We start from the raw sequence: 13495 nt of genomic DNA, 5'->3' as shown, positions 1-13495 counted from the left end.
TTGTTGCCCATGCCCTCGACATGGCTGATCTAATCACAGAAAGCAATCTGGATTTCCTTGGTTACATAACGCAGCAGGCCCATCACTTATGTTAGCTATCCCAGAAGGATACACCATAACCAGACATGATCGAGATGGCTCTCGTGGTGGCCGAATTGCCATTATTTGAAAATGTATCCTTTCTCTCAGAATAGACCCCTCTCAAACTTTGCAATCCTGTGAAAACCTCTCTGCTAAATTCCAGATAAACAATACACAATCTCTCACTATCCATTTAATATACAGACCCCCAGGTCCTCTCGGCACTGTTTTACTAACAACCTTAAACTGACCTCTCAACTCCTCTTACTAGGGGATTTCAACCTAGGTTTTAATGATCCTACGGATAAACAAGCCTTAGATATAGCCAATATCATCAACTCCTCAGGTCTGTCTCAGAAAGTGAACAAACCTACCCACTCAAAGGGGAGAAAATTGGACTGGATAGCGGACTATAACTGTACAGCTACTATCTCTTCAAGCTCTCCTCAACCCTTGATAGACCACTCACTTGTGTCTTTCAATCTATCAACTTCCAGACCATCTCCCATGGCCTCGCTGTTAGCATCACCTTGCTTAACCAGAAATAAAAAAGTATTACAGAGGACAAAGTTATCCCTGCCATTCTACCTACTCTAAATGCATTGCCAGATAACCTAGACCCTAGCATTATAGTCCAGGAATATAATAATATCATGCTCACTACACTGGATAAAATCGCCCCTCTCAAACTTAGAACAAGTAAACCCAAAGCTCACCTAAATAAATGGTTTACGCCACAATTAAGAGACCTATGCCTCTTAAAAAGAAAAAGCAAATACACCTGGAGACTATGCCCTTCCAACGAAAACAAAGTAAAACTAACTGCCATCTCTTTGCGTTATAAAAATGATGTTTGCCTTGCCAAAAGGAACTCCTATGATGAACGCATTGCCAACTGTAACTCCAGCATGAAGGAACTTTTCTCCATACTGAAAGAACTAGAGTCACCAATAGCCACACCCGACCTAGTTACCAAGGGCAAGCCTTGGTGTACAGACATCCAACATGCGCTACCAAACAAAATAAACACGCTCCAAAATAAAATACAGCAAAAAAAGGCATGCTGAATCTACAGCACATGCCTAATATCCAGTTGTCTAGTGACTTACTCGGGGCGCACAACAACACATTTTTTTTTTCCAAAACCTCTGCCTTAGAGGTAGAAAAAATAATTCTCTTGCTCAAACCGCCTAATTGCAAAGGTAATATCTGCCCAGCACAATCAATAAAAGATGCTGCCAGAGACCTATCACCATTCATCTCTAAATTGATTAACGCTTCCTTTGCATCAGGCACCATCCCAGCAACTTAAAACACACCTGGGTGCTCCCACTCCATAAAAAGCAGACAATAGACCCTCTCATCCCGACCAATTACCACCCTATCACCACGGTGCAATTCCTCCTCAAAATATTGGACAAAGCTGCCTACATCCAGATACAAAAACACCTTGATCTACATACGCTCCTAGGAGCCAGACAATCTGGTTTCCGTCCACTACACGGAACGGAAACTGCCTTAATCGATTTAAAGACCCAAATTGATGAGCTGAGAGATAAAGGGAGGACAGCACTCCTGCTCTTACTTGATCTCTCAGCTGCATTCGACCTGGTCGACCACAAGGTCCTGTGCAGACACCTGGACTCTGCTGCTCACTTCTCTCCTGAAGCCATCAGATGGTTAGAATCATTCCTGAGTGAGAGAACTATGAGAGTATTCTCCCCATTGGCAGCAGCGGACCCCACCCCCATCCTGTGTGACGTGCCCCAGAGCTCTTGTGTCTCGCCAACTCTATACAACATCTTCACCAAATCCTTGTTCGACGATCTGGATCGTCTGGGTATCACCTACACTAACTATGCAGATGATACACAGATTCTCCTCCCACTTTCTGGGGATCATAATAAGGACTTGGAGTTGGTGAATAGGGTGTATTTTATCATTCAAGCATGGATGGCCACCCATGGCCTGTGCTTGAATGATGATAAGACAGAGATATAATCCTGGACACACACGCTAACATCAATAAACTAGGCCAGGAATTCTCCTCATTCAATATTGATGGAAACATTATCAGGGTTTCCAAGGAAGTAAAAACCCTAGGCTTCTACCTTGATGCTACTCTGTCATTCGACATACAAGTAAAATCTCTGGCCTCCACCACAGCCTACACTTGCAAGCTGATAAGAGCTGACAAGCCATTCCTTTCTAACGACAGTTGTATGATCCTGGCCGGAGGATTAATGCTCTCTAGAATTGATTACTGCAATGCCCTCTATAGTGGCGCTAACAAAATGACCATTCAGAGACTACAAACATTGCAAAATAATGCCTTGCGAGCAGCGCTTGGCATAAACAAAAGAGTACACATCTCCACCATAAGACGTCAACATAAATGGCTATCCACAGACAATAAAATAAAGTTAAAAATGATCTCATTGACACACAAAGCTTTAAACAATGCTGCTCCCAGCCACTGTACAAATACATTACATAAAAGAATCTCTATCAGACCAACAAGAGTTGCTAACGCCAATTGCCTAGTAGTACCTAGATATAAGCTAACTACGATTAGTGGCAATAGTTTCCCAGTGAAGGCTGAAAAAATGTGGAACCTACTACCAAATAATCTGAGAGCAGTCCACCCTTACCCACTCTTCAGAAGGAATGCCATCCAACATATCATCTCCAATGACCACTAGTCACCCTATCTCCTTAGCTGCACCTGCCTTTTGCCCACCCCATCTCTAATCTATGTTATTATGCCACCATTCCTTTACTCCTAGCTGAACTACGTCTTACTGTCTGCACTGCTATACGTAATTTACTTTGCTATTTTGCGATTCCTTGTGCATTATTGTAACTATAATATGTAACATTGTAAACCTTGCATTATCTTATTGCTGCACCCTGCTACCTTTGGGTCTGGTGCGCATTAGAAGTTAATAAACAAACAAAACAAACAAACAAAATGTCCTGCTGTAAACCATACCCACTGATAAAGGCTTACTGAGCCACTCGCCACATCATGATGTCTGGGTGGAATCTTCCACTTCTGCTTCATAGAGAAGTGCCAAGAAAACCTGCATGTTGCTATTGGGTCATCCTAGGTATTCTGATCTCGTGGCATTTACTTTGTGGACTAGAGACTGGGTAAGTCCCCTTATTCCTACATCATACAAGACATTTTCAAATAACCATTTTGTGCGTTTTGCTTTTAAAATAGTTTTGATTGTTCTCCCTCCTGAAGCAGGTCTCAGTACCAGTTTGTTAAAGGCAGATCATTGCCTGCATGTAGCATGTGTTTCCTTGAAGGAGCTGCTTGTTAGTGCTGTTGATTGCTTTCTGTTTTTTAAGTCAAGTGTATATTTCTATGGAGAATTCCCCGGAAATTATGTTGGTACTTTCTACACTTTTGTTGTTCGGACTCTTCCATTGCTTATTCAAATTTTGGCCCATATTATCAAAAAGATGCATACAATCTACTTTTACCTATTCTACCTACATGTATGAAACACCTCTGAGTCAGGGTGTTCAGGCATCGGGCATAGAACAATGGCTACATTTCTAAAAAAAAGTAGTTGTCGAGTTGAGGCTGATTGTACATCAGGGGGAGCCTGACATTTGGGACCGAAAATTATAAGAAGGGGCACAAATACATACATTGGCTGTGAGTGCTTGGGCTTTCAGCTTTTCTTGTTTTCTTTCTTTTATTTTTTTTTATTAATTTATTTTTTCGTGAAGTTAGGTGTCTGTTTATTGTAAATATATTACGGTTTTATATGTAATAATATAGTGTGAAAAGCTTCATTGTAAACTCGTAAAAACTTTGTACTAAATAAAAAAAGAAATTAAAATACAAAATTAAACCCTTTCTTCTCGTCACGCACACACGTATGCATGGTAGATAAAGGAGCATGCCCCCAACCATTCTTTTGTGCATTTGCACACTAAACACATGCTTGGAAGTGCATCTCAACTGTCTGCATTGCACCAGCTGCAACCCATTCTGTAAATAGTCCTGTGATAAGGCCAATGATGTTTAAAGGTTGTGTTGCAAAACAAAAGTAAAAGATAGAAACGCCTACTTTGGCTCGCCAGGCGCCGCTTCCTGATCTCAATGGTAATGGGGTTTTTCAGTTGTATGTAATCCACTCTGAAATCTACCAATCTCTCTGACATTTTGTACATTGATTATGAGTGCAATTGCTTCAGAAGGATTGAGTTAGAGTGAAAAATATAGCCTCGCCTTAACTGAATTTTCCTTCAAGCAATAATAGAGTTATTTTTCAAGGGAGAATGTTTGAAAAACTGGTGGAAAAAGAACACAACACTTGGAAAAGATATACATTACAAACAATAGGCCCATGTGCATTTCTGTTGCTTTGAAAAAAAGAGGTATTTGTTATTCTTTTTTGTTCACTTTTCCAAATGTTCGTATGTCCATGATTTAGATGAGCCTGCTATTATTTGATAGCAGGCAATAAGTCAATGCTGCACACTGATTCTTTGGTAGAGCTGCTGGCCCTGTTAACCCCTACCGCCTCATTACGGGGTCTGCTCGCGGGACACGCTAAGGACGCCTGGTTGTTAGCATCATCCCCATTCCCATTGAGCCCTATGGGGGCTGAAATGGGAATGGGGATGTACCTTGTCCGGGTTCCTTGAATGGGGAAATACCGGGCCCTCCAAAGGTCGGAATGTCGCAGTATTTCCCCATTCAGGGAAACCGGACCCGGTACCCGGAATGGGGGTAGCCATGGCACAAAATGCGGCATGGTTACCTCCAGGGTTGTAATGAGGCCCAATGTGCTTTAAAAACAGTTCATGTTATTTGTAACATATTGCAGATGTGAAAATCTAGTAAGAACCGCCTCGAAGGTGAAAAGCTGCCACTTCATTCATATGATATGATATGATTATTTATATCGCGCTCATACACAAGTATAGCTAAATCCTACTATTAAAGTATCTGCAGCCAAATATGTGGGATTTGATTTATATCAGGGAAACATTTTTAACTTTCAATGAAGAGAGTCAAATGTAGAAATGTTTCTTATTTTTCACTGAGACTTGAGAAATGAGGTTTTACTGTGTACGATCATGCCTCCATATAAAGGCAGTCGAGTAGAGCCTCCATTTAAAGGTAGTCGAGTAGAAACTCTGGACACTCTGTGGTTAGTGTTTCAAGAGGCTGGAGCAATACTACAGAGCTGTGGATAGTAAAGGAAGGAAGGTAGGAGGTAGTTAGGATTAGTTGAAGTGTAACATTTAGTAGCATTACATGGATTACAAGGCCTAATTAGAATTAGGGAACCAAGTTAAAATGTAGGTAGAGGTTGGGGGCACAGGTTGTGTGTGTGATGTGGCAACACACTAAACCAGGAGAAGGCCAAAGCAGTGAGAACTGGACATATATTTTGTAGGTGGAAGAGTACCCCTACAGCAGTATATGGAATATATGAACTTTGTTGGTGATGGAGCCCCCATAAAGTATTCTTAGGTAGGCATGAATTATCAAGATGGAGGTGTATGCCAAGCAGTCATAGGCACACATGAATTTTGTAGGTTGGGCGGACACCAAAGCAGTTTTAGGCACATATGAATTTATTTGGCATGAGTGTATGTAAAAGTAGTCTGCTGCACACGTAGCTTTTTAAGGCAAAGGTCAATGCCAAGGCAGTATTAAGCAGATGTGCATTGTTAAGCTGTGGCAGTAGGGCAAAGTAGTCTTAGGCAGACCCATTTTGTAGGCGTGGGAGTATGCCAAACCAGTCTTAGGCACATGTGAATTTTGAGGGATGAGGAGTTTGCCAAACCAGTCTCAGCACATGTGAATTTTTGGGGTAGGAATATACCAAAGCAATTTTAGGCACACGTGAATTTTGTATGAAGGGGAGTATGCCAAAGCAACAGACACACATGAATTTTGTAGGGGATCGAGTACACTAAAGCAGTTTTAGGCATGTCAAGAGACGGATAAGGTGCCAAGGGAGGAATGTATACATTATTTATTTTTTTAACTCCTGCTACAGCTTCAGCTTATTGTATTGGAGAACCCTGGGTAGAACGTGGGTGTGAAATCCACTGTGGTCTATCAGTAGCCCCATACCTATTCCTCTGCAAAATAACAGAGCATCTTCCTCAATTGACTCTGATGCATTGCAAAGAAAAGTAATTGTGCATGCATTTCTATCTCACTTGCATTCAGTGACAGAGGATGAAGCTCGAGAGGAAGACTTGTATCATGTTGAGGCTTACTCCATATGTGTAAATATAACTATTTAGGTTGTATTCTCTGATTGTGTCATTCTTGTGGCCTCCAAGGTTAAAACTCTGGGAGTAATTTTCAATGCAGAACTGACAATGAATCAGCATGTTTACCATCATAGATACTCTTGTAAATACTTTCTTGAACTCATTAGGCTGATCTGGCCTTATTTTTGGGATCATAACTGTGGTAGTCTAGCCCGTGCAATCATTGGCTCCAAAATTGATTACTGTAATAGCCTTCTTGCCGATACTTCACATTCTAAGCCGGCAAAGCTGCAGGTCTTTCAGAATAATGCTGTGCAAGCTGTTTTTGGTCTCTCACATCATGATCGAATCATGCAAACTAGGTGCTCACTTCAACGGTTGCCTGTTGAGCATATATTTCTCACAATATTTTGTCTCTCACTCATAAATGCTTACCTGAAGTTGTCTGTATTTGTCTCTCTCGAAGCATTAAGCATGTGACTGCTTGCCAAACAGTGCGCTCGAATGATGATGACCGCCTGTTGCGTCTTTTCACATTTCAACGGACATGTAAAACCATGTTTGACCATATTGATCTAGCTCTGTGGAACTCCTTGCCACGCGCTTTGCACCATATTCCGGATGTGGTCAATTTGAAGGTTGCCGTAAAAATCCTCCTATTGGATACTTAGCTTGCTCTCTCACTAGGATATATTACCGCAGCTTGTACTTGTATTTACTTGTGTTGTTTGTTTTGTTTTGTTTCTGTTATGTTCATCTCACTGAGGCCTGTGTGTGTGTTGCACTGTATAAGAAATAAATAATAATAATAATAATAATAATAATAATCGTATATCAATATCCTGTCATGTAGAATTCGGAGGCTCCCTCCTGAACAGGGATTCCTGACATATATATGAATATATATGAAAGGGTCCACGATAGTAACTCAACAGTTAAGGTAAAGTTGTCTTTCCCATAGGAAGAGCAGTTTTTGGGATTCTTCTAAGTTTGGTGCCATTCAACGAATCCTCATGAAACCTTTCCAAAAAGGTATAGGGCCAACTCTGAACATTTTGAGAAAGTTTGGTACGGTTTTGTCAAGCGGGGGCAAAGTTATGAGGGGGTTCCAAAAGGTTTGAAATCCGAATAGACATGAATGAATTTTGCTCACGACTAAAGCCCCACCGCTGGACAGGTTTGCACCAAACTTGCATGAGGAGGGCGATCTGGTTCCGAAAGTGTGCTTTTGTGTAATTTTGTGTAAATCCATTTAGTAGATTTTAAAAAATTGCCAAAATGTTTGTAAACAAATTAGTGCTATCTCCATCCTGTCTACCGATTCACTTCCTGTTTCGGTGTTCACGGATGCCTCTCAGCCAATTAGGGAGCCGTGTAAAATTTGGCGACATTGTACGTGGCTGCTGATTGATCAATTGAGAAATATGAAGTGCGTCAAAGGTTGTCAAACGTTCACCATGTTGGATCCGCAAACTTTGTCCTTTGTTCATGATTAGACAGCAGTATAAAAAAGCTTACAAAAATACATTTCTTGTTATGTTGATGACAAAAGAGTGTTTGAAGAGGGTAAGGGGAGAAATGAAAGGGAACAATGTGTGTGTTATTGGGTGTAAAATTGGTTGCATGGTTGTTGCCACATTCACAATCATTTTTACTGCTCGCAGCAATAAGTGTCCTCGAACATCCATTGAGAATGTTGGTGTTTTTTTATATGGCACACTAATGATTCATTTGGGTTTCATTTTTATGTAATGGGACTAGTAAATGTGACTGTGGCTATAGCCAGATTGTTTGGGACATGGTCACAACACTAGGTTTAATTTGGATTTAATGCCACCAACAATGTGGCCAATGGCCATGGAGGGAACGGTACGCTTACCTTGGTCTTTCTTTAGTTATGTAGTTTGAACAATGTGACCCCTGGTTAGAGGCAGAATGGGACTTTTGGAGATTTTGTATAGTAGTACTGGTAGTCACAGTACATAATGTTGTGGCCATGGCCAGTGGTGAAATTGTTCGGGACATGACCAAAGGCCAAATGCCATGCCCCAAACTATCTCTCCACTGGCCATGGCCACAACAGTGTGGCCATGGGCCATGGCCAGAATAGTATGCTTACTTTGCATTTAGTAGTAATGTAGTTTTGAAAATGTGACCTCTGGTCATGACTCAGCCACAATGGGAGTTTTGGAGTGTGGGTATATTAGTAGTATTAATCACAGTACATGTGGAAAATAGTGGATTGTTTGATGTTGGGAAGTAGTGGACATGGTAAGAACAGAACATCTGTTTTTCTTTGTCTGTAAAGAAAAGAAAACATAGTTAGTTGTAGAAAATGGTATGGATGATATACATACTTTAGTTTATACATACCATTTTCTACAACTAACTATGTTTTCTTTTCTGACCCTTGTAAGTGGTAGAGTGTATGTACTTTGTTTTCTACAACATTTGTATGTGATACACAGTTATTGTATTAACATATACTAATCAATGGGTCATGGGAAAAATCAACTGCAAGTATTATTTTCATGTGTTAATGCATGTTCAATTTCTTCAGTGGCTTCTAGGTAAATGGTGAGTTGTTCATCATTTAACTGTGATCTGAGAACTGACATATTTTCCTTAGATTGTTTGATTGATATATGGCATTTTCTACTCCATTCCTTGCTATTTCTGCTTCATTTTGAGTGAGTGGTTCTCCAAGTGATTCTTGGATTCCTGTAAGAGATGGTTGACTCCCTTCAGGGGTGTCTTTATCTAGGTGTTTTTCCATGTATTCTTCTTGTTGGTGCTCTTTGTTTGACATTTCTTTTTCTGTTTAAAATTGACTTTTGTCATATTGCTTTCATTTTCCCTGATTGCAACTTCACATGTGTCATGGTCACCTAACAATTCTTCCTCGTTCCTCCAAGGTTTGAATAGTTGCAGTAGAGCCATGTAATAAAGTTCTCTATTCTCTGCAGATTTAAATGATCATTTTGCATGGTTACCTAGACTTTGTTTTGAAAGTCTTACTAGACTTCCTTCACAATTTAATACTTTAATATTTGCCAGTTGTTTCATTTGGCATTGCATTATTATTGTATGTTTAGTTTTGGGCTATGTCATACAAGCGCAAGCATATGTTTTCCAAAGCAGTACTTCTTTTTGGATAGTGTGTGTTGATAAGCTTATTTTTTAAGTTGTCTTGGCTTTTGGGATTTTCTGTAGCTATAAGTTTGATTTCTTGGGAGGATTTTACTACTCTTTTTCACAATGAAGCCAGAGAAGTTTTTAGAGTTTCCATATAAGGCTGTACCTGTTAAACAATCTGCAGCTTCATAGGACCTGCAATCTCTGTGTGAGAGCATTTTGATACCATCGCTGTGCCATCTGTGTGAAAGAGTTTTGTCAGATGATATGTCATCCCAGAAGTCTTTTTTCTCTGTTTTCTCAGCTTTGGGGAAATCGGCAATGGCATATCTTGCAACTGCAGTTGAATTGTCTGCACTGCATTGAATGTCTATGTTAGCATTTCACAAGTGTGCAATGATAGGATTGCAATTATTGATGTACTTGAATGCTTCATCTATTTTAATGATGCATGTGTTTTTGGGAGATTTGCCTTTCACGCTGTGCCCAACAGAAGACATACAACTATTTCCTTAACCTTTGGTAAAACTAGTCTGGGGAATCAAAACAACATTGGGTAAAATATTTTCCTTTGTTTTTGTATCGATGTCGTCAGTAATTGCCACACTTATGTTATTAAAAACGTATGATTTGTGTCTGTAGGTCATTATGTATACCTTCTGAAGGATTGTCACAGGTAATGTACTGTTCAGTAAATTGTAAAACAGTGTCATCACTGTTGTGACCAAATTTGGGAGAATTTCTAATCCATAAAAGCATGTGGATGTGTGGTTCTCCTCTGAACTGACATTCTTTCCTCCAAAACAAGTGTTCTACTTTTCCGAATGGAGGCCACTTTTTATTACAGATGAAGTGTAACATGGCAAAAAACTATGGTGAAAGTATCTTGAGACATTTACAGGATGGACAGGAAAGAGTTCTCCAGCACTTTTTATGTCCATTCCTTCTATATTTTGGTTTGCAGTGCATAGAAAGCCACGTAAGCCATCCCATGCTTATTATGCACAACTGAGAGTAGCAAACCATTTGGGGGGCCTAGGTTCCTTATTATGCAGCGTACATCAGCATGACGTCAGAACCAGTATTCTTCCACACTATGCATATTTGCCAAGAGATTTGTAATACTTGACTACAACATTTCATCTTTGTCTTTTATCTTTTGAAGGAGTTCACTAGCTGACATGTTTAGAATATGGCTTACTGTTTTTAGTGTGTGTGCACCTCCATAACAGAGTTGCTAGTTTGCGTTCAAAAAAGAGATGGAAAATGTATTAAACATTTTGCTGGTATTTTGGATACATTAGTAGAGAAAGATATTATTGTGAATTGATTTGTATGGGTCTTTCATCATGCCTTCCTCATTTCTTGTAAGGACGAGTAGTGGAAAATACTGTGCTTCTAAAGATTTTCCCTGATACTCATTGGAGACCCTTTGACTTGCTGGATTTCATATGTTTCTAATACATCTTCCATGTTGAATTTAGTGGGTGAATAGCATACTGGTCTAGAATGTTGTCCATAGTGATAGGATCAACAAGTTCAAATTTACCAGTTTGTGGTGTATCGTCATATATTTGTGTTGTTTCTTTTAAGTTCTCACCTATAATTATATCTTTGTAGTATTCATTGTTTAGTTTGAAATTCCCTAGGGATTCTTTAATTTTCTTCAAATCAACTAGTTGTTGCCAGATCATTTTCTTTTGTAGGAACACCATTAACTAGTACAACCACAGGTTAATGTACTGGTCGCCCTACTGCTAGTGTTTCTACATTTTCATTAAGGTCTAATGGTAAATATACTACCTTGCCCTAAATGCCATTGAGTCATTCTGATGGTGGCAATTTGGCAGTCTTGGGCTGCAGATGTATTAAAGTTTTGGAATGCATGTACTTGTCGAAATTATGATGCTCTCATATAGATTAAATTGTTGGTGAACATTTTTCTAAGTTATTATTGATAGCTTGGTAATCATCAAGTTTATTATTGCAGTAACCGGAAACCATTACGGGATTAGTTATGTTGTACTTGGTGTCTGCTGTTAGATGCAAGGCCAATTGAAACCATTGTGATTCCTTGTTACATTCTATTTTGTTGGACAGATCTACTATTTTTGTACTTTTCTTATAGAAAGTTCTGCAACAACAAACACACACTTTGACTATAATTTTAGCAGACATGTTCTCAAACTTTGATATGGATTTGGTAAGAAGGTTAGTGTTTGAAAGCTGTTGGTTAATATTTTCTCCATGAATTCAGTTTTCCAGTTCTTCTTCAGTTGCAACATATTTACTTTTTATGTGTTCTATTTGTCTGAGCACATCTTGGGATGTGCCATTTAGGAATTTAAGAGACTTTCATTGAGTTTGTATAGTTCTAGAGCAGGGCAATTTAAGCACATGTTTACACATTGTAGAATGTTATATTGCTAACATTTGTATGTGATGGAACTTACAAGCTGTACCTGAAATGCAGGCTAATGAATGCCCTCATAGCTCAGTGTTGATGTGCGCTGGATAGGGGTCAATGTTTTGTAAAACTTTCATTTGACTTTTGTCTTTTTTTTTAGCTTATTGATTGAAGAATTGTCATAAACATTTGAACGACTAGTTGCTCTTGATGAACAGTGAACCGGGTACCCGGAGTTATCGCTGCCCTCGCTGCATGTTCAATACTGCGTTCCAAGCCTTTTCCAGTTGCAAGCTGAGAATTCACTGATCCTCACACCAGGCAGCGCCCAGTTTTACGCTTGAGACTCTGTTTGGCGATGGGGACCCAAGACACAATAGGGAAGGCCATGCCTTTTAATTGAATAGCAATGTGAATTCCACTCACCACAACATAAACAGGATGTGTGTACTTTGACTTCCCTATTTGCAAATGTGTGTTGCCCCGATGAAGGCTGGGCCACCGTTAAAGTCTAAGGTAGTTTCAGCAGCCGAAACTCGAGTTGGCACATCTATAAACATCTTATGTAGCCACGAGGTGTTTTAGCTCTGTTCTTTATGCAAATCCATATGACCAATTAAGCATTTACGGCTTATGTGTGAATTGAAGTGTATCTCTAACTCATATTGGTCTGCATATGTGTTTGTCGGATGCAGCAGCCAATTCTAAGACACAGCGACAGGGTGATATTGTAGATACCCCTGGCAAGCAAGTGTTTTAGTGTTATTTCCTTTTATTGATTAGTTGGGTTTTCTGTTTTTTTTTACAAATTGTTATATTGGTTGTATTGCACAGTGTAGATTCACTAGTGTTGGGTGTGCACAGGAAAGGTTCTCATTTATACTGCTGCTGTCAGAAATACATGTTCAACTTTTTAGTTTCTGAGTTATGTGAAGTTCTTGAGTCTAAGATTTGTTTCAAATATACATTTTTTCTAATTGTTCATACAATGATTTTCACATGTCTGTATGTCGTTTATGCTTGCAGTAAAGGAAATCATGCCATATTGAATTTAATTTACTTGTTTCAATTTTTTTTTAGAAATCTTCAAATAATCCAATCGAGTGAATACTCTCTACTAAATATGCAGTCAGCTACGCATTTCTTTTTGTGTTTTCAGTTTGACACCACTAGGGGTGGCTGTTCTTTCAACTAATGTTGGATGACCTCTCCTTTTCTTGTATCTTTTACATTACATATGAAACTGCATGTTCATGTGTACAATGGATGACCTGTGTGGGCATGAGGAACATTTGGTTGAACATTTGTTGGGGAAGATTTTTTAATTAAGGTTTCTTTTGCCATCATGGTGCTTCCACTATTTCATAGCCTCTCCCATTATTATCTATGACAACTGTGTTTGTTTTTTGCTTGTTGTATGCTTCTTCATTGAAGTACAGTTCTGTGCGACTAGTGTGAAACCATTCACCTGATCAGAAGCCACAAAATGTATGTGTGTTGACATTGCACATGTTTAGAAGATTCTTTGTAGTTTTTTAATTAATTTAGTTAGTGGTTTCATTCTGTTTAAAACTAATATAAAAAAGTGTCCTTTGTGTTTGAATGTGCTGTCCT

This window comes from Ambystoma mexicanum, chromosome 6q, assembly GCF_040938575.1.
Source record: "Ambystoma mexicanum isolate Mex_15411 chromosome 6q, UKY_AmexF1_1, whole genome shotgun sequence".
Lineage (NCBI taxonomy): Eukaryota > Metazoa > Chordata > Amphibia > Caudata > Ambystomatidae > Ambystoma > Ambystoma mexicanum.
Note: the sequence above shows the minus strand (reverse complement) of the source record.